We start from the raw sequence: 19,360 nt of genomic DNA on the forward strand, positions 1-19,360 counted from the left end.
TTCCCAGCACCACTTGTTAAAGAGATTATCTTTTCTCCATTGTATATTCTTGCCTCCTTTGTCAAAGATAAGGTGTCCATATGTGCGTGGATTTATCTCTGGGCTTTCTATTTTGTTGCATTGATCTATATTTCTGTCTTTGTGCCAGTACCATACTGTCTCGATGACTGTGGCTTTGTAGTAGAGCCTGAAGTCAGGTAGGTTGATTACTCCAGTTCCATTCTTCTTTCTCAAGATAGCTTTGGCTATTCGAGGTTTTTTGTATTTCCATACAAATTGTGAATTTATTTGTTCTAGCTCTGTGAAGAATATCGTTGGTAGCTTGACAGGGATTGCATTGAATCTATAAATTGCTTTGGGTAGTATACTCATTTTCACTATATTGATTCTTCCAATCCATGAACATGGTATATTTCTCCATCTATTAGTGTCCTCTTTGATTTCTTTCACCAGTGTTTTATAGTTTTCTATATATAGGTCTTTAGTTTCTTTAAGTAGATATATTCCTAAGTATTTTATTCTTTCCATTGCGATGGTGAATGGAATTGTTTCCTTAATTTCTCTTTCTGTTTTCTCATTATTAGTGCATAGGAATGCAAGGGATTTCTGTGTGTTGATTTTATATCCTGCAACTTTACTATAATCATTGATTAGTTCTAGTAATTTTCTGGTGGAGTCTTTAGGGTTTTCTATGTAGAGGATCATGTCATCTGCAAATAGTGAGAGTTTTACTTCTTCTTTTCCAATTTGGATTCCCTTTATTTCTTCTTCTGCTCTGATTGCTGTGGCCAAAACTTCCAAAACTATGTTGAATAGTAATGGTGAAAGTGGGCACCCTTGTCTTGTTCCTGACTTTAGAGGAAATGCTTTCAATTTTTCACCATTGAGGATAATGTTTGCTGTGGGTTTGTCATATATAGCTTTTATTATGTTGAGGTATGTTCCTTCTATTCCTGCTTTCTGGAGAGTTTTTATCATAAATGGATGTTGAATTTTGTCAAAGGCTTTCTCTGCATCTATTGAGATAATCATATGGTTTTTATTTTTCAATTTGTTAATGTGGTGTATTACATTGATTGATTTGTGGATATTGAAGAATCCTTGCATCCCTGGGATAAAGCCCACTTGGTCATGGTGTATGATCTTTCTAATGTGTTGTTGGATTCTGATTGCTAGAATTTTGTTAAGGATTTTTGCATCTATGTTCATCAGTGATATTGGCCTGTAGTTTTCTTTTTTTGTGGCATCTTTGTCAGGTTTTGGTATTAGGGTAATGGTGGCTTCATAGAATGAGTTTGGAAGTTTACCTTCCTCTGCAATTTTCTGGAAGAGTTTGAGTAGGATAGGTGTTAGCTCGTCTCTAAATTTTTGGTAGAATTCAGCTGTGAAGCCATCTGGACCTGGGCTTTTGTTTGCTGGAAGATTTTTGATTACAGTTTCAATTTCTGTGCTTGTGATGGGTCTGTTAAGATTTTCTGTTTCTTCCTGGTCCAGTTTTGGAAAGTTGTACTTTTCTAAGAATTTGTCTATTTCTTCCACGTAGTCCATTTTATTGGCATATAATTGTTGATAGTAGTCTCTTATGATCCTTTGTATTTCTGTGTTGTCTGTTGTGATTTCTCCATTTTCATTTCTAATTTTATTGATTTGATTTTTCTCCCTTTGTTTCTTGATGAGTGTGGGTAATGGTTTGTCAATTTTATTTATCCTTTCAAAGAACCAGCTTTTGGCTTTGTTGATTTTTGCTATGGTCTCTCTTTTTTTTTTTTTTTTTTGCATTTATTTCTGCCTTAATTTTTAAGATTTCTTTCCTTCTACTAACCCTGGGGTTCTTCATTTCTTCCTTTTCTAGTTGCTTTAGGTATAGAGTTAGGTTATTTATTTGACTTTTTTCTTGTTTCTTGAGGTATGTCTGTATTGCTATGAACTTTCCCCTTAGGACTGCTTTTACAGTATCCCACAGGTTTTGGGTTGTTGTGTTTTCATTTTCATTCATTTCTATGCAAATTTTTATTTCTTTTTTGATTTCTTCTGTGATTTGTTGGTTATTCAGCAGTGTGTTGTTCAGCCTCCATATGTTGGAATTTTTAATAGTTTTTCTTCTGTAATTGAGATCTAATCTTACTGCATTGTGGTCAGAGAAGATGCTTGGAATGATTTCTATTTTTTTGAATTTACCAAGGATAGATTTATGGCCCAGGATGTGATCTATCCTGGAGAAGGTTCCATGTGCACTTGAGAAAAAGGTGAAATTCATTGTTTTGGGATGAAATGTCCTATAGATATCAATTAGGTCTAACTGGTCTATTGTATCATTTAAAGTTTGTGTTTCCTTGTTAATTTTCTGTTTAGTTGATCTATCCATAGGTGTGAGTGGGGTATTAAAGTCTCCCACTATTATTGTGTTATTGTTAATTTCTCCTTTCATACTTGTTAGCATTTGTCTTACATATTGCTGTGCTCCCATGTTGGGTGCATATATATTTATAATTGTTATATCTTCTTCTTGGATTGATCCTTTGATCATTATGTAGTGACCATCTTTGTCTCTTTTCACAGCCTTTGTTTTAAAGTCTATTTTATCTGATATGAGTATTGCTACTCCTGCTTTCTTTTGGTCCCTATTTGCATGGAAAATCTTTTTCCAGCCCTTCACTTTCAGTCGTATGCATCCCCTGTTTTGAGGTGGGTCTCTTGTAGACAACATATGTAGGGGTCGTGTTTTTGTATCCATTCTGCCAGTCTTTGTCTTTTGGTTGGGGCATTCAACCCATTTACATTTAAGGTAATTACTGATAAGTATGATCCCGTTGCCATTTACTTTATTGTTTTGGGTTCGAATTTATACACCGTTTTTGTGTTTCCTATCTAGAGAATATCGTTTAGTATTTGTTGGAGAGCTGGTTTGGTGGTGCTGAATTCTCTCAGCTTTTGCTTGTCTGTAAAGCTTTTGATTTCTCCTTCATATTTGAATGAAATCCTTGCTGGGTACAATAATCTGGGCTGTAGCTTATTTTCTTTCATCACTTTAAGTATGTCTTGCCATTCCCTCCTGGCTTGAAGAGTTTCTATTGAAAGATCAGCTGTTATCCTTATGGGAATTCCCTTGTGTGTTATTTGTTGTTTTTCCCTTGCTGCTTTTAATATTTGTTCTTTGTGTTTGATCTTTGTTAATTTGATTAATATGTGTCTTGGGGTGTTTTGTCTTGGGTTTATCCTGTTTGGGACTCTCTGGGTTTCTTGGACTTGAGTGATTATTTCCTCCCCATTTTAGGGAAGTTTTCAACTATTATCTCCTCAAGTATTTTCTCATGGTCTTTCTTTTTGTCTTCTTCTTCTGGGACCCCTATGATTCAAATGTTGTAGCGTTTAATATTGTCCTGGAGGTCTCTGAGATTGTCCTCGTTTCTTTTAATTCGTTTTTCTTTTTTCCTCTCTGATTCATTTATTTCTACCATTCTATCTTCTAATTCACTAATTCTATCTTCTGCCTCTGTTATTCTACTATTTGTTGCCTCCAGAGTGTTTTTAATTTCATTTATTGCATTATTCATTATATATTGACTCTTTTATTTCTTCTAGGTCCTTGTTAAACCTTTCTTGCATCTTCTCAATCCTTGTCTCCAGGCTATTTATCTGTGATTCCATTTTGATTTCAAGATTTTGGATCAATTTCACTAACATTATTCGGAATTCTTTATCAGATAGATTCCCTATCTCTTCCTCTTTTGTTTGGTTTGGTGGGCATTTATCCTGTTCCTTTATCTGCTGGGTATTCCTCTGTCTCTTCATCTTGTTTAAATTGCTGACTTCGGGGTGTCCTCTCTGTATTCTGGCAGTTTGTGGAGTTCTCTTTATTGTGGCGTTTCCTCGCTGTGTGTGGGTTTGTACAGGTGGCTTGTCAAGGTTTCTTAGTTAGGGAAGCTTGTGTCGGTGTTCTGGTGGGTGGAGCTGTATTTCTTCTCTCTGGAGTGCAATGAAGTGTCCAGTAATAAGTTATGAGATGTCTATGGTTTTGGGGTGACTTTGTCTTTGCCCATTTTTAAATTGGATTGTTGATATTTGTGGGTGTTGTGTTTTGGTTTTTTTTTTTTTTTTCTTCTTTTGCTATTGAGTTCCTTCTGTATTTTGGGCACTGGCTTCTTATCAGATACGTGCTTTGCAAACATTATGTTCCATTCCATAGGTTGCCTTTTCATTTTGTTGATGGCTTTCTTTGCTGTGCAGAGCTTTTTGGTTTGAGGTGGTCCCACCTCTTTATTTTTTGCTTTTGTTGCCTTTGCTTTTGGTCTCAATTCCAGAAAATCATCAAGAAAGCCCCATGTGAGGACACAGCAAGTGGGAACCATTGGCAGGTCAAGGAGAGAGGCCTCGGGAGACCCCGACCCTGCCCACACCTTGATCTCAGGCTCGTTTCCTCCAGAACCATGTGCTCCATTTTTGCTGCTATTGTTGTTACAGCCCATTTTAGGGCTTTCTTCTTGAATGCCACCCAACAACTTCCACTAGCATCTCACCGGCCAGTACCACATGACCACCTGTTGAGAGAGAGGCTGAGAAATGAATATTTTACCGAGGTGCTGGGCTGCTCACCCCTCCAATAGAGTTGAGAAGGAGAGGTGGAAAGGAGACTGGATTTAGAGAAAGAGGATCAAATGCAGGGCAGAGAGAAAGCATTCATCCAGGGTGCCTTATGATATGGTTACAGGGGATGTGGGACACGAGCTGCATCCTTAGACCAGGGTGGAGGGGAGGAAAATTTATGTAGGGGGGTCCTCAGAGCAAAGACAGAAAGTCAGAGACCATGATTCTTGCAGGAGCCAGCGAGGTCAGGGCTGAGGGTGTGGGTGGGTGAGGCGAGGTGCTAGAAGGTCAGCAGGAACACACAAGCTGGGGGCGAGCTGGGAGGGTATTGGTTGGCTCAGGTGGTCATAATAAACACTGAGGGGCTTAAACAACAGAAATGCATCTTTTCACAGTTCTGGACGCTAGGAGTTTGAGATCAAGCTGTCAGCAGGGGTGGTTTCTTCTGAGGCTTCTCTCCTGGTCTTATAGATGGTCTCTTCTCCCTGTCTTCTCACGTGATCTTTCCTCTGTGTGAGTCTGTGTCCTAATCATCACTTCTTATAGGAGTGTGTGTGCTTAGTCGCTCAGTCGTGTCTGATCTTTGTGACCCCTGGACTGTAGCCTGCCCGGCTCCTCTGTCCATGGGATTTCTCAGTCTAGAATACTGGAATGGGTTGCCATTTCCTCCTCCAGGGGATCTTTCCAACCCAGCCATCAAATCCACATCTCTGATGTCTCCTGCATTGGCAGGTGGAGTCTTCACCACTGGACCACCTGGGAAGCCCACAATGATACCAAATAGCAGCTGAATTCCGGGCCGTGGTTCCCACCTGGCTTCCAGGACTGTCTCCCTAATAAGCCAATTCAGGGTCTTCATCCTGCCCTTTTCCGGATTTCAGATGATGTTTGAATGGCTCGCAATCGTTGCTTTCCCCCTTTGCACTCAGGTTTCAGTCGAGCATTTGTGTACAGGCTGCCCTACCTCTTTCAGTGGAAGTGAGAGCATTCTGGGGTTGTCAAGCTCAGATTTGGTGCTAAAGTAATTCATCAAGTTTTTCATCATTGTTAAATGGACAACACGGCTCTACAAAAGGAAAATTGCATTCTCAATCTCTGCACAGCCTAGTATAATAGCAATTATCCTCGTGTGACAATTTAAATTTAAATTAATTAAAATTTGTAACATTAAAATTCAGTTTTTCAGTCACAGTAGCCACGTTTCAGCCACACGTGGTTAGTAGTTACCATGTTGAACAAGCAAACATAGAGTATTTCCAGTTTTGTAAAAAATTCTACCAGATTAGTTCTTAAAGAATCACTGAGTCAGTTATTGCCTTCCTGCCCTTTGATTGTAAAACATGTGTTTCCACTGTGGTCCTCCCACCACACGCATGAAGTTGGTCTGATAATGAAAGATCACTGGTTACCAGGTTTGCTTCATTTCCATTAGTGTTTTGGATGCTCTTATCAAGTTGATTCACAAAATAATACACCTGCCGGGTTTTTGACTGGTGTCTTAATTATTTCACCAATATAATTTGCTTGTATGGTTAATAGAACTTACGTCTAAGCTTTGTTCTATATCCAGCTGCTTGCCAGTTCTTGACATTCATCCATTTCAGTTCATTTCAGTCGCTCAGTCGTGTCCGACTCTTTGAGACCCCATGAACTGCAGCACACCAGGCCTCCCTGTCCATCACTAACTCCCGGAGCTCGTTCAAGCTCATGTCCATCCAGTCAGTGATGCCATCCAACCATCTTATCCTCTGTCGTCCCCTTCCCCTGCCTTTGATCTTTCCCAGCATCAGGGTCTTTTCAAATGAGTCGGTCCTTTGCATCTGGTGACCAAAGTATTGGAGCTTCAATTTCAGCTCCTTCCAATGAATATTCAGGACTGATTTCCTTTAGGATGGACTGGTTGGATCTCTTTGCAGTCCAAGGGGCTCTCAAGAGTCTTCTCCAGCACCACAGTTCAAAAGCATCAATTCTTCGGCGCTCAGCTTTCTTTATGGTCCAGCTCTCACATCCATACACAACTACTGGTAAAAACATAGCTTTGACTGGTTGGACCACTCTTCCTTTATTCAGCAGGCACTCACGGAGGGTGTGCACTCCATGCTTACGGAGTGTGATGTACAGACAACCTAACGTGATGCTGAGGATCCGGACTCCAGTGTCCCCTGTCTGGTTCCATCGCTTTCTAGCTTGGTCTCTCATTTTCTCAGCTGTAGGTAAGTACAATAACATAGACCTCGTGGGGTTGTGAAAATTAACTAAGCACCTGCTGTAGAGCACAGGGAACTCTACTTAATGCTCCATGGTGACCTAAATGGGAAGGAAATCCAAAAAAGAGGGGCTACATGTATACTTAGAGCTGATTCACTTCCCTGTACAGCACAAACTAATACAACAATGTAAAGCAACTGTGCCCCAATAAAAAAATAAAATAAAAAGATAGAAAATTAAATGAGCTAACATGTGCAGTTCTTAACACAAAGGTTATCATACACTAAACAGTCAGAAACGTTATTTTAATAGTCAGCCTATTTATGTTCATTATCATTACTAAGGGTGGTATTTAGGGTCCAAAAATATGAAAGAATTCCTTTCTGCCTTTATTCTCAGTGCCGTCTTGTCTTTTCTGGCCAATCATTCTACAAAGGAAGTGAAATGGCAGGACCAGGACTGTGGTTGTGTAAAGATGTAGCTTCTTGCTTGGATAACCAATTTGACAGTTTCTGCCACATGGTGAAATTTCCTGTCCTTTCTTTCACTGCTTTTCCTCCATAGTTAAAGACTATGAGTAAGCTGAATAGCAGCACACAAGCAAGTAAGAAATTAGATTCAGACAACACTTGCTCTTCTTTTATAAAAGAACAGAGCCTGTTTTAGGACACCAATCTGAGATAGAAGTAATTGAATTTATGTTGCTCCCTCTGTCTCACCCCTTTCTTTTTAAAATGGCTTTCCTTTAGCAAGAATCAAATTGGTGATGAAAAGTAACACCACCTTTATTATCTGGAAGCACTGTGGATTTCATCCAGACTCTTTCAAGAATTCCAAGCACATGAAGGACCAGCTTACTTCTAAAGTCTGTACTCATATGTGCCTGGAAATCAGAATTGATGGAGTGGGTTCACAATGAAGGATTTCCAGTGCATTCAGGGGCTTCCCAGGTGGCTCAGTGGGAAAGAATCTGCCTGCCAACGCAGGAGATCCAAGAGACTTGGGTTCCATCCCTGAGTCAGGAAGATTCCGTGGAGAAGGAAACAGCAACCCACTCTGGTATTCTTGCCTGGAAAATTCCATGGACAGAGGAGCCTGGCAGACGATAGTCCATGGAGTCATAAACAGTTGAACACGATGATTGTGCACACACGCACACAGTGTGTTCAGGTGGCCGTCTCTCTCCACCTATTCTTGCCTTCACCCCCAGGAGTATGGCTTCTGCTCCACCCATCCTGATGAAACTACTCTTTGGACCTTCCCAGGAATATTACAATTTGACTTCTCTCTTACGTTTGCCATTGCTAACCAACTTGAAAATTCGTCTTCTGTATTCACAGCTTTGTTTCTGCTCCTGGCCTTTAGAACCTTCTAGATTGGGTTACATAAGGATACTGTCCTTTTAAAATTTAATAGTATTTCAGATACAAGATGTTGAGAGTAGGCTAGTCACGTTTTTGGTTGCTGTAAAGCTAAGGAGGTTCCCTAAAGCGATGGATTACACAATAAGGACAATGAGAAGTCAGAAGACTGGAAAAATAAGCCAGTTGCAAAATCTTCATCTTCCCTGCCTCCAAAACAAGGTCCAAATTGAGGATGGGGAAAAAGGGAAGTGGGTAAAAGCAATGTAAGATGGTGGTGAGTTTAATGAGGAAAATTACGTGAGTGAAACTGGGGGTTTGCTAAGAGAAGTTTAGGATATAGAACAAGGGAGTCTGACTCTTCTTATCAGATGAGATAATGATGGATTCAGTGGCTGGGAAGCAGCCAGTGAATCAGTGGAGTGTGTGCCCGTCATGTGCATCCGATGCCAGGCAGTTGTCTCTTTCCTCACTGGCCAGACCAGAGCCACAGCTCCACAGACCCTTCCTGGGCGAGCACTTCGAGATGGACAGTGGCGAACTTCCCTCGCCGTCAGCGGTCAAGACTGCCCCTCCAATGCAGGGGTGCAGGTTCGCTCCCTGGTTGGGGAGGTAACATCCCACATACTTTGTGGCCAAAAAACCAAAGCAAAAAAAAAAAAAAACAGGAGCAATATTCAATATAGACTTTAAAAATGGCCCATGTTAAAAAAATAAAATAAAAAAAAGATGGATGGCCAAGAAGAGGCTCTCCGAGGGAAGCAGCAGGATGGAGAGGATCAGGAAACCCGTGGCGTGGAACGCGTGGGGCGTGCCGTCTGTCTGTCCTCATGCCTCCAAGGGCTGTCAGAGGGCCTGGTTTAGTGCCTCCCCAGAGTGGGAAGGCCTGCAGCCCACCGGGAGGGGTCAGGCTGGAGCAGAGGTACCACTAAGCCGTCAGATGAAGGTTGAAATGAGTGGCCTGTGGACTGGCTTCCACCTCTGGCGTGTCCGGATCTTTGATATTTTCAATGAGTTTAGACTGTAAGTTCCACGAGAATGGAGCCTGTAACTGTCTCTGAGCTGGCTGTGACTGTGCCCGCATCTAACGTGGCACCTGGCACATAGTAAGCACTCGCGTACCGGTGTGTTGAGTTGAACTGAAGGCTATTTCTCCCCATAAATATGTGTGTTCCTATGCTGAAGCTCTGGAGCCCCCGAGCTTCTCTCTGAGTGCTCCCTCCTTCCGATATTTTGTTCACTGACGATTTCAACCTTCGCTTCCGCATGGGGAAGCTGCCTCCAGGACAGACTCTTCCTGCCAGGCCCATATTTCCAATTCCAGGCTGGAACTTCTAACTGGAAAGTTCAGTGTCTTTCAACTGCAAAATTGCTAACCCCAAGCCCCCCATCTTACCCTCCAGACCAGCCTTCCCTCCAATTCCTCTGTTTCAGTGGTTTCACAACCACTTCTGCAGTCTCCTGGCTTCTCGATGATCACGCGTAAGCTGGCACTTGGGACTCTGAACGTGAGATGAACAGGGTAGGTTGTGATCAGCCAACAAATGAAGCGTTAAGCCAAGCTGGTCAGGGAGGCTTATAAAGACTGAATGTACAGCCTGGTGTACGTACCCCACAGGTGACGGAGAAGTCAGTTTGGGTCAAATGCAAATTTCTATGTCCATTTAATGAATACATGCATGATTGTCACCTTCTCCTCGTCAATAACAAAGAAATGAGATGAAGGCATGCCAGCTCACTCCATCCAGTGTGGGTTTTTACCCCCTAGTCACCAAGACACTCTTAAACCCCAGCTCAGTCACTGCTGTTGAAGTGACTAGTCCATCTGGGCACCTAGATGGACTAGATGGTTAATAACTACATGTTGCATAGATGGAAGTAAATTTATTTTCAGGGAGAGTGAAGTGATGTCGCTGCTGCTGTTGTTGTCGTTTAGCTGCTGAGTTGTGTCTGACTCTTTATGACCCATGAACTACAGCCCGCCAGGCTCTCTGTCCATGGGAATTTTCAGGCAAGAAGACTGGAGTGGGCTGTTATTTCCTTCTCCAGAGGATCTTCCTGACCTGGGGATTGAACCTGTGTCTCTTATGTCTCCTGCATTGGCAGGTGGGTTCTTTACCACTAGCGCCACCTGGGAAGCCCATTTAAAAGGACATTAAGCCTCAATTAGCTTATCTATTCATTTTCAACCTACAGTGTCAGACAAGCCCTCCAGCCCAGTACCTGCATGGGTCCAGAGAGGCCACTGGATGAGGTGCTCCTGAGGTCCTCTCCCTACCTCTCCTACCTAACTATCTAGGAATCCTCGATTCCTGCCCTGCTCCTGCTTCTGCACAACAACCCTGCAAACCCCTGCAGGCAGCCCCCGGATCTCCCCTTAGTTTCTTTACCAGCTTTTTCCAGCTCCTTGGCGCCTCTGAGAGTTTCGCAAAGCATTCTCTTCACAGCATAGTCATAAAATATCTGGTCGGAGTCAGTTTGAGGGGGAGGCGGCTCACGAGGCTCCAGGGGAAGCAGATGCTGCCTCCCGCTTTGGGACACATCCATACCACCTCGTGTACGAGGGAGTCCCCAGGAGGAGCTCCAGGAAGCCTTAGCAGAGAGGATGCTCTGGCTCAAAGAAAGGAGGTGCACCCATGGCTTCAAAGAGGGGAAATGAGCATCTTGCTACAACATCCCTGGGAGCCTTACCTGAGCAGCCCCCTTTGGCAGAATGGCTTCAGAGGGTATTCCCCACCTAAAACGTCAAATGTTGTTTGAAGTTGCTGTTTAGTTGCTCAGTCGTGTAGCCTGCCAGGCTCCTCTGTCCACGGGATTCTCCAGGCAACAATACTGGAGTCGGTTGCCATTTCCTCCTCCAGGGGCTCTTCCCGACTCAGGGATCGAACATGCATCTCCTGTATTGGCAGGGGGATTCTTTACCACTGAGCCCTCAGAGAAGCCCCCAGAATGTCAATTACACAGCCTATAATTATACGACCATGGCTTCATTCCTTGGCTCCTGAGGACTTTTTTCTTCAATTTTTTGAGGGATCTTTAAAAATAAAAAGATATCCCTTAAAGGGATCTGGCTGTAAGCCAGCATCAGTGAACTCCTTCATTACCAGGGTATCTCTCTTTTAGGAGTTAGCCAGTGCTCAGCTTGGCAGTATTGCATTTGTGTTCAGCTGTGCATTGAGGACAGTTATCTACTGTAGATGTGTCCTGTTGCCATGAAAGAGCACATTTCCTTATTTCCCACTCACTTAAGGAAAAGGGCAACACCCAGCGACCAGTGATTTGTAAACCTGTTCAACCGTGTGGACTCTCTAGTCCAGATGATCTAATCAGATGCTCTGTGCAGTCAGGGACCATGTGTCCACTCCTCTGTGTTCTAAACACCACTGATCTGCCGATAACGTGTTTATTAAGTTAAGTAGAATCAATATCAGAGAAGGCAATGGCACCCCACTCCAATACTCTTGCCTGGAAAAATCCCATGGATGGAGGAGCCTGGTAGGCTGCAGTCCATGGGGTCGCTAAGAGTCGGACACGACTGAGCGACTTCACTTTCACTTTTCACTTTCATGCATTGGAGAAGGCAATGGCAACCCACTCCAGTGTTCTTGCCTGGAGAATCCCAGGGATGGGGGAGCCTGCTGGGCTGCCATCTATGGGGTCGCACAGAGTCGGACATGACTGAAGTGACTTAGCAAAATCAATATACGATCCTGGACTCCACTGCTCCTATACCTTAGCCAGGGGTAAAATTCAGCATGATCTGTCTGCCTTTTAGTAATTAGCTTAATATTTGTTGTGTGCTCAGTCATGTCCAACTGACCCTATGGACTGCAGCTCGCCAGGCTCTTCTGTCCATGGGATTTTTCCAGCAAGAATACTGGAGTGGGTCACCATTTCCTCCTCCAGGGCATCTTCCCAATCCAGGGATTGAACATGAGTCTCCTGCATTGGCAGGAAGATTCTTTACCATTGAGCCACTTGGGAAGCCTAATTTAATATTCATTTGCCCACAACATACCAACTGCTATCACTGGAGAGCTCGAGCAGTGAAGACAAGTAGCAGGCAATCACAGCCCTGCGTGGCGCATGCTGCGTTGGGACGGCACGTGCAGGGCACCCAGTACCTCAGCACCATGACTGCCACTCTGATCCTTTATGGCTGAGGTTCATTCTGACTGACCTACCTGGTGGGCAAGGGGCAGCTGGCCTGTGATCCAACAGGAGCAATGCACGCACACTTTGCGCACTGGACTTAAAGCTACACACCAGGTTCAATCCCTGGGTTGGGAAGATCCCTTGGAGACATGAACAGCTACCCACTCAAGTATTCTTCCCTGGAAAATCCCATGGACAGAGGAGCCTGGTGGGCTACAGTCCACCAGGTGGCAAAGAATTGGGCATGACTGAGCAACTTTCACTCACTCACTCAGTCCTGCCCTCCTGCCTTCTGATTGACCCTCTGCTCTCTGAGTTGTGGCGTCCATCTCTGTCTTCTTTCCCCTGACACTGCTGGCCTCCTCACCAGGCCCTCCCAGCTTATCCTCCACCGTCATCCCAGCTCCTCCTGCCCAGCAGCCATGAATGCCCCGTTCAGCATCTCTTTTCCTCTGGGCGTGTTTCAGGAACCTGGAGCTTCTTGGCAGGCTCATGCTCCAGTTGGAGGGAGACCGCGTGGTTCAGAGAAGGAGCCCTGGCAGGGGAAGGTGAGATCTGAATCACAGCCCCACCTATCAGAGCTGCAGGAACTCGGGCAACTCATTCATTGTCTTCAGCCAGAAAATGAGGATAATAGTGTCTGTCTCAAAAGGGACATAGAGAAGGCAATGGCACCCCACTCCAGTACTCTTGCCTGAAAAATCCCATGGGCGGAGGAGCCTGGTAGGCTGCAGTCCATGGGGGTCGCTTAAGAGTTGGACACGACTGAGCAACTTCGCTTTGACTTTTCACTTTCATGCATTGGAGAAGGAAATGGCAACCCGCTCCAGTGTTCTTGCCTGGAGAATCCCAGGGACGGGGGAGCCTGGTGGGCTGCCGTCTATGGGGTCGCTCAGAGTCGGACACGACTGAAGTGACTTAGCAGCAGCAGCAAAAGGGACAGAATGAGATGACAGTGCGAAAGCATCGTGTAAACAGGAAAAATGCTGCCCAGATATAAGGGCCCCCCTGTGGCCCTTGGGAGGACCTGAATGGACAGAAGCTCTGCACTGGTGCAGTGGTCCTATTTCAATTCTGCGCATCAAATGACTGAAAGATTTTGAAACTGGAAAACTCCCATCATCTATTAAACATCTCCAGGGGGATGTTCCACAGACACCCCTTGAATCATTCTAGCTCACTTCTGCTTGTTCCTCAAGACACAACCGAAGCACTAGCCAACCTCTTGGAAGCATGTCCAATATTCCCCCTCCCTTCTCTGAGGTTCAAGATTGGATTCCTTGTTCCTCTTGGTGTGTTGATGGCACCAGAAAACAGCCCACACGCGAGGCTGAGTTTTAGGTCTGTTCCCCTCTACACACCCCTTGATGGTGGAGGCCACACCATTTATTTCTAGACCTCCAGTACACAGTAAGTGCTTGGTAAACATTTCTTGAACAAATGAATGAATGGAATTCTGGCCTCACCTCTAACATGAACATTTTCTGCTTTCTCTGAGTAGCCTGTCAACACAATACAACCATAATAATTCCATTCCACCATTGGGATTGTGCATTCTGTTGCTGGATGCTGATGTGATGATGGTACAATACAGTAAGATGCAGAGAAGGATCCCAGGCACCTGTGGTTTCCCTCACATACTCCTTTATTGCAATATTCGTTTATTACACCCTTGGAGTCTGTGTTCAGAGATGCTCACAAATGGACTGCATAAAAAAAACTCACAAATGAATAGGTGACGTGATGCCTTAAAGAACCCATTTCGGGAATTGCCCTGGTGTTCCAGTGGTTAAGACTCCACGCTCCCAATACAGGGGGCCCTGGGTTCAATCCCTAGTCAGGGAACTATATCCCACACGCTACAGCTAAAGATCCCTAGTCTCATAACTAAGACCTGGAGCAGTTCAATAAATAAATAATTTTTTTTTTTTAAATTTTGGAATGGCTGGAGGGTCATGACCTCACAGGATATAATATAATGTAATGATTAAATCCTTCGACTTCAAAGTTCAATAGACCCGGGCTCAAGTCTCTGTTCTGCTTCTCATTAACTATGTGATACTGTTCATACTGTTCATGGGGTCCTCAAGGCAAGAATACTGAAGTGGATTGCCATTCCCTTCTCCAGTGGACCGCGTTTTTGTCAGAATTCTCTGCCATGACCCATTTGTCTTGGGTGGCCCTACACAGCATGGCTCATAGTTTTGAGTTAGACAAGGCATCGGTAGTTGCCAAATACACTACTGGAGAAGAGTGGGGAAACAACTCCAGAAAAAATGAAGAGATGGAGCCAAAGCAAAACCAGCTGTGGATGTGACGTGATAGAAGCAAGGTCCGATGCTGTAAAGAGCAATAGGAACCTGGAATGTCAGGTCCATGAATCAAGGCAAATTGGAAGTAGTCAAACAGGAGATGGCAAGAGTGAACATTGGCATTTTAGGAATCAGCGAACTAAAATGAACTGGAATGGGTGAATTTAATTCAGATGACCATTATATCCACTATTATGGACAAGAATCCCTTAGAAGAAATGGAATAGCCATCATAGTCAAAAAAAGAGTCAGAATTGCAGTACTTGGATGCAATCTCAAAAATGAAAGAATGACCTCTGTTCTTTCCAAGGCAAACCATTCCCAGTAATGCTGAACAAGTTGAAGTTAAATGGTTCTATGAAGACCTACAAGACCTTCTAGAACTAACACCAAAAAAAGATGTCCTTTTCATTTATAGGGGACTGGAATGCAAAGTAGGAAGTCAAGAAACACCTGGAGTAACAGGTAAATTTGGCCTTGGAGTACAAGACAAAGAAGGTCAAAGGAGTTTTGCCAAGACAATGCACTGGTCATAGCAAACAACCCCTTCCAACAATACAAGAGAAGACTCTATACATGGACATCACCAGATGTGCAATGCTAAACTGAGATTGATTATATTCTTTGCAGCTAAAGGAAAAGCTCTATACAGTCAGCAAAAACAAGACCAGGAGCTGACTGTGGCTCAGATCATGAACTCCATATTGCCAAATTCAGACTTAAATTGAAGAAAGTAGGGAAAACCACTAGACCATTCAGGTATGTTCAGTTCAGTTCAGTTCAGTCGCTCAGTTGTGTCTGACTCTTTGTGACCCCATAGACCACCACACACCAAGCCTCCCTGTCCATCACCAACTCCCGGAGTTTACCCAAACTCATGTCCATTGAGTTGGTGATGCCATCCAACCATCTCATCCTCTGTCGTCCCCTTCTCCTCCTGCCTTCAATCTTTCCCAGCATCAGGATCTTTTTAAAAGAGTCAGCTCTTCACATCAGGTGGCCAAAGTATTGGAGTTTCAGCTTCAACATCAGTCCAGACTTAAATCAAATCTGTTATGATTGTACAGTGGAAGTGAGAAATAGATCCAAGGGACTAGATCTGATAGACAGAGTGCTGGAAGAACTATGGACGGAGGTTAGTGGCACTGTACAGGAGGCAGTGATCAAGACCATCCCCAAGAAAAATAAATGCAGAAAGGCAAAGTGGTTGTCTGAAGAGGACTTACAAATAGCTGAGAAAAGAAGAGAAACTCAACGCAAAGAAGAAAAGGAAAGATATACCCATTTGAATGCAGAGTTCCAAAGAATAGCAAGGAGAGAGAAGAAAGCCTTCCTCAGTGATGAATGCAAAGAAATAGAGGAAAACAATAGAATGGGAAAGACTAGAGATCTCTTCAAGAAAATTAGACATACCAAGGGAATATTTCATGCAAAGATGAGCACAATAAAGGACACAAATGGTATAGACATAACAGAAACAGAAGATATTAAGAATAAGTGGCAAGAATACACAGAAGAACTATACAAAAAAGATCTTCACAACCCAGAAAAACACAATGGTGTGATCACTCACTTAGAGCCAGACATCTTGGAATGCAAAGTCAAGTGGGCCTTAGGAAGCATCACTACGAACAAAGCTAGTTGAGGTGATGGAATTCCAGTTGAGTTATTTCAAATCCTAAAAGATGATGCAGTGAAAGTGCTGCACTCAATATGCCAGCAAATTTGGAAAACTCTGCAGTGGCCACAGGACTGGAAAAGATCAGTTTTCATTCCAATCCCAAAGAAAGGCAATGCCAAAGAATGCTCGAACTACTGCACAATTGCACTCATCTCACACGCTAGTAAAGTAATGCTCAAAATTCTCTAAGCCAGGCTTCAGTAGTACGTGAACTGTGAACTTCCAGATGTCCAAGCTGGATTTAGAAAAGGCAGAGGAACCAGAGATCAAATTGATAACATCTGCTGGATCATCAAAAAAGCGAGGGAGTTCCAGAAAAACATCCTCTTTTGCTTTATTGACTACGCCAAAGCCTTTGACTGTGTGGATCACAATAAAGTGTGGAAAATTCTGAAAGAGATGGGAATATCAGACCACCTGACCTGCCTCCTGAGAAATCTGTATGCAGGTCAGGAAGGAACAGTTAGAACTGGACATGGAACAACAGACTGGTTCCAAATAGGAAAAGGAGTACATCAGGGCTGTATATTGTCACCCTGCTTATTTTACTTATATGTAGAGTACATCTTGAGAAATGCTGGACTGGATGAAGCACAAGCTGGAATCAAGATTCCCAGGAGAAATATCAATAACCTCAGATATGCAAATGACACCATACTTATGGCAGAAAGCAAAGAAGAACTGAAGAGCCTCTTCAGAAAGTGAAAGAGGAGAGTGAAAAAGTTGGTTTAAAACTCAACATTCAGTAAACTAAGGTCATGGCATCTGGTCCCATCACTTCATGGAAAACAGATGGGGAAACAATGGAAACAGTGACAGACTTTACTTTCTTGGGCTCCAAAATTACTGCAAATGGTGACTGCAGCCATGAAATTAAAACATGCTTGCTTCTTGGAAGAAAAGCTATGACCAACCTAGATGACATATTAAAAAGAAGAGACATTACTTTGTCAACGAAGTTCTGTCTAGTCGAAGCTATGGTTTTTCCAGTAGTCATGTATGGATGTGAGAGTTGGAGAAAGCTGAGCACCGAAGAATTAATGCTTTTGAACTGTGGTGTTGGAGGAGATTCTTGAGAGTCCCTTGAACTGCAAGGAGATCTAACCAGTCAATCCTAAAGGAAATCAGTCCTGAATATTCATTAGAAGGACTGATGCTGAAGCTGAAACTCCAATACTTTGGCTACCTGATGCGAAGAACTGACTCATTGGAAAAGACCCTGATGCTGGGAAAGATTGAAGGAGGAGAAGGGAACGACAGAGGATCAGATGGCATCGCCAACTCAATGGACATGAGTTTCGGTGGGCTCTGGGAGTTGGTGACGGACAGCGAGGCCTGGTGTGCTGCAGTGCATGGGGTTGCAAAGAGTCGGACATGACTGAGCGACTGAGCTGAACTGAACTGAACTATGTGATGTCAGGTGATTTTCTTAAATTTGCTGGGCTTTATTTTCCTCATCTTTGTAAGCCTCGTGCTCCTCACAAATTTGTTCTGAAGGTTAAAAGAGGCACATACAGCAGTTAGCAGAGTCCTGGGCAACTAGGAAATCCCAATCCCTACCAGTTCTGCTTTGTGGTTATCATAAAATGCATCACTGGGCTTCCCCGGTAGCTCAGCTGGTAAAGAATCTGCTTGCGATGCAGGAGACCCCAGTTCAATTTCTGGGTCGGGAAGATCCCCTGGAAAAGGGATAGGGCACCCCCTCCAGTATTCTTGGGCTTCCCTGGTGGCTCAGCTGGTAAAAAATCAGCCTGCAACGCAAGAGACCTGGGTTCCATCCCTGGATTCAGAAGATACCCGGGAAGAGGGAACCCACTCCAGCATTCTGGCCTGGAGAATGCCGTGGTCTGTATAGACCATGGGGTCACAAAGAGTTGGACACAGTTGAGTGACTTTGCTTATCACTTATCACACATTCATCACTAGGTTATCCCGACCCCCTTTTCGGCATTTTTGTCAATCTCTCCCAGTTCTAAAGATCTTACAGGCAGTGTACTCTGCAAAGTATCCTTTAGTATCTCCTTTAGTACTCCTTTAGTATCTCCAATAATATTGTGGATTGTGTCAGTTTATGGATGGAGAGAGCTTCAAAAAATGCCAAAATGCTTTACCCCTCATCAAACCAAGTGTTTCTTCAAGTATTCAATCACATCAGTGTCTTATGAACAAAATGACTTCAAACCTTTGCTCTTATCCTCTGCACCAATTGGTGTCCTGCCACCTGGTTGGTGCCCCCTGCCCTCCCTGCAGCGGAACCACATTCCACCTTCCAGGTAGCTGCTTTGCATATTTCTTGCCTTTCTGATCAGGTTTGTTTCCATGGAAACAGGAGAATTTGCTCCCTTCTCCTGACTTCCTCCCACTGCGGGATGTGTGGGTCAGCGGAAGGAATGTCTGTTTCACTTTGCCTTGATGAGATTAGGCAGCCGGACTGCGCTGCATTTCCAAAGCTAAGTCGTTCTCCTTTCAATGTCTCCAAAACAAGCCTATTTGTAGCTGAGTCCCCATTATGGTCTTGCGACACAGCCATAAAGCCACTCTATACCCTGGAGTGCTCAGAAACGTACGGTGAGTTAATGAATGAGCAGATGAATAAACAATTAAGAAAGCCAACTGAGGGAACTGTATTAACCATGAGCTGCACTGACACTAGGTATCAGGGAAGAAATTCCTTAGACTTTCCTGAGAAAGCCCTCTTTTATTCTCTCTATAAAAGATACAGAGATGTTCTTCATGCTGTAATGTGGAGATGAGGTGAAGGAGGAGGAGGAGGAGAAAGAAGGATTTAGACAATTACAAATTTTATGCAGTTCCATTGTGTATATTGTTTTACAAATTGCCAGGTATCTTCTTGTTCATTTAATCCTCAGTTTATTTTTATTAAACAACTACCTTATGTGGCTATACGTTGAATGGACACAGTTATTGCTCTTTCTTCGTAATAATCCTGAAAAGTATAAAAGGCATGGAATTAAATTATGCCCACGTAATGATCAGCAAACTGAAACTTGCTCAGAATTGGTCAGTGGGGGATTTGGGACTTCAATCCAAGGTGGTGC

Source organism: Bos mutus, chromosome 23 (assembly GCF_027580195.1).
Source record: "Bos mutus isolate GX-2022 chromosome 23, NWIPB_WYAK_1.1, whole genome shotgun sequence".
Classification (NCBI taxonomy): Eukaryota; Metazoa; Chordata; class Mammalia; order Artiodactyla; family Bovidae; genus Bos; species Bos mutus.